The 3,174-nt window shown below is 51.1% G+C and overlaps 1 non-coding gene across 1 annotated transcript; it reads left to right on the forward strand.

Annotated features, from left to right (window-relative positions):
- Positions 1-2,840: 2,840 nt before the first annotated feature.
- LOC143351056 (5.8S ribosomal RNA) lies at positions 2,841-2,995 on the forward strand. Its single transcript, XR_013081445.1, has one exon. It is a non-coding gene; the product is annotated as a 5.8S ribosomal RNA (ribosomal RNA).
- Positions 2,996-3,174: the final 179 nt, after the last annotated feature.

Raw genomic sequence — 3,174 nt, forward strand, 5'->3', positions numbered from 1 at the left:
TAATGGTAGATCGATGCTGGCGTGAGGTGACGCGCGTCGTCGTTTACACGATTGGGTCGAAACGAACAAAGAAACGAAAGAACATAACACAAAAACGTCCATTACTAAACAAAGATCTCGAACAAAAACAAAAAAAACGTCCATTACTAACGAAAGAAAGAGGAGGAGAAGAGAAAATAAGACCCATCGTTGCGACGATCGAGGATGTCACCCGCCGTCAATTTTTCCATTATATACGCGTCTCGGTCGGAGATACGATGCTGGCTGTTTACGTTGCGCTCGCTCGAAGAGGAGACGACGACCGATTGTCACACACAACGCGCAGGGGCCGAAACAAAGCGCCCAAGGATCTACAGCCGAGGAACGAGACGCCGTCGAACATCGTTTCGCGACGTTCCTTTACGGTTTGAACTTGCGTATCCCGCTTTGCCCGGTGGCGTGTGTGCTCGTCGTCGTGCTCCGAACGAAACGTCCTGATGACGGCGAGGAAGTAATAAAATAATATACATCCTTACGGGTAGCCTGAAGCGAATCGCAAACGAACGACAACGCGTCGATTGTGCGGCCATCGTTGCTCGCGCGACTAACGACGACCAGCCGAGAAGGCTGTAGTTTATCGCATCGATTTCATCGAGCAACCGATGGACGCTGCCGCGTTCGTTCGTAAATGAATGTTATACATACTCACGGATAGCCTGAGGCGAATAATCGCAAACGACGACGCGTCGATTGTGCGGCCATCGTTGCTCGCGCGACTAACGACGATCAGCCGAGACGGCTGTAGTTTATCGCATCGATTTCATCGAGCAACCGATGGACGCTGCCGCGTTCGTTCGTAAATGAATGTTATACATACTCACGGATAGCCTGAGGCGAATAATCGCAAACGACGACGCGTCGATTGTGCGGCCATCGTTGCTCGCGCGACTAACGACGATCAGCCGAGACGGCTGTAGTTTATCGCATCGATTTCATCGAGCAACCGATGGACGCTGCCGCGTTCGTTCGTAAATGAATGTTATACATACTCACGGATAGCCTGAGGCGAATAATCGCAAACGACGACGCGTCGATTGTGCGGCCATCGTTGCTCGCGCGACTAACGACGATCAGCCGAGACGGCTGTAGTTTATCGCATCGATTTCATCGAGCAACCGATGGACGCTGCCGCGTTCGTTCGTAAATGAATGTTATACATACTCACGGATAGCCTGAGGCGAATGATCGCAAACGACGACGCGTCGATTTTGCGGCCATCGTTGCTCGCGCGACTAACGACGACCAGCCGAAACGGCTGTAGTTTATCGCATCGATTTCATCGAGCAACCGATGGACGCTGCCGCGTTCGTTCGTAAATGAATATTATACATACTCACGGATAGCCTGAGGCGAATGATCGCAAACGACGACGCGTCGATTTTGCGGCCATCGTTGCTCGCGCGACTAACGACGACCAGCCGAGAAGGCTGTAGTTTATCGCATCGATTTCATCGAGCAACCGATGGGCGCTGCCGCGTTCGTTCGTATATGAATATTATACATACTCACGGATAGCCAGAGGCGAATAATCGCAAACGACGACGCGTCGATTTTGCGGCCATCGTTGCTCGCGCGACTAACGACGACCAGCCGAGACGGCTGTAGTTTATCGCATCGATTTCATCGAGCAACCGGTGGACGCTGCCGCGTTCGTTCGTAAATGAATAATATACATACTCATGGCTAACTTGAGGCGAATAATCGCAAACGACGACGCGTCGATTTTGCGGCCATCGTTGCTCGCGCGACTAACGACGACCAGCCGAAACGGCTGTAGTTTATCGCATCGATTTCATCGAGCAACCGATGGACGCTGCCGCGTTCGTTCGTAAATGAATAATATACATACTCATGGCTAACTTGAGGCGAATAATCGCAAACGACGACGCGTCGATTTTGCGGCCATCGTTGCTCGCGCGACTAACGACGACCAGCCGAAACGGCTGTAGTTTATCGCATCGATTTCATCGAGCAACCGATGGACGCTGCCGCGTTCGTTCGTAAATGAATAATATACATACTCATGGCTAACTTGAGGCGAATAATCGCAAACGACGACGCGTCGATTTTGCGGCCATCGTTGCTCGCGCGACTAACGACGACCAGCCGAAACGGCTGTAGTTTATCGCATCGATTTCATCGAGCAACCGATGGACGCTGCCGCGTTCGTTCGTAAATGAATGTTATACATACTCATGGCTAACTTGAGGCGAATAATCGCAAACGACGACGCGTCGATTTTGCGGCCATCGTTGCTCGCGCGACTAACGACGACCAGCCGAGACGGCTGTAGTTTATCGCATCGATTTCATCGAGCAACCGATGGACGCTGCCGCGTTCGTTCGTAAATGAATAATATACATACTCATGGCTAACGTGAGGCGAATAATCGCAAACGACGACGCGTCGATTGTGCGGCCATCCGTTGCTCGCGCGACTAACGACGACCAGCCGAGAAGGCTGTAGTTTATCGCATCGATTTCATCGAGCAACCGATGGGCGCTGCCGCGTGCGTTCGCCCGATTGCGCGTGAAGTTACTGTTCGGAAACCAAGAATATACGGGTGTATTATACCCGTTTGGTCGCAGCCACGCGCAAAGGCTTTTGAATGTACTGTACGCCCGGCCGTCGAACGATGGTTTTCCGTCATTCAGGAAACAAAAAGAAACTTTTGTCGTCGATATGGCGCGTTCAATCCTCCGTCGATACGCTGGTCGGAGGTGCGAACATCGAATATTTTTAAAGCAAAGAACAAGGAGCATTTTTAAATACAAAGAAAAAAATTGTAAATTGTATATGATTACCCTGAACGGTGGATCACTTGGCTCGTGGGTCGATGAAGAACGCAGCTAATTGCGCGTCAACGTGTGAACTGCAGGACACATGAACATCGACATTTCGAACGCACATTGCGGTCCACGGATAAAATTCCTGGACCACGCCTGGCTGAGGGTCGTTCACTTGTCCTAAAACTGCTTGCGTTGTTCTCAGATTCCCTAACCCCGCCGTCGTTTACCTCTCCTTTCGGGGAGATGGCGAAGAACGTTTCGGAGCCGGGTCGATGAAGAGAAAGGTATCAACGTACGAGCGAGAATTTGGGTATTTCGTTGGCGTTTGTCGCTGGACGTACGAAAA

This window comes from Colletes latitarsis, unplaced genomic scaffold (assembly GCF_051014445.1).
Source record: "Colletes latitarsis isolate SP2378_abdomen unplaced genomic scaffold, iyColLati1 scaffold0063, whole genome shotgun sequence".
Lineage (NCBI taxonomy): Eukaryota > Metazoa > Arthropoda > Insecta > Hymenoptera > Colletidae > Colletes > Colletes latitarsis.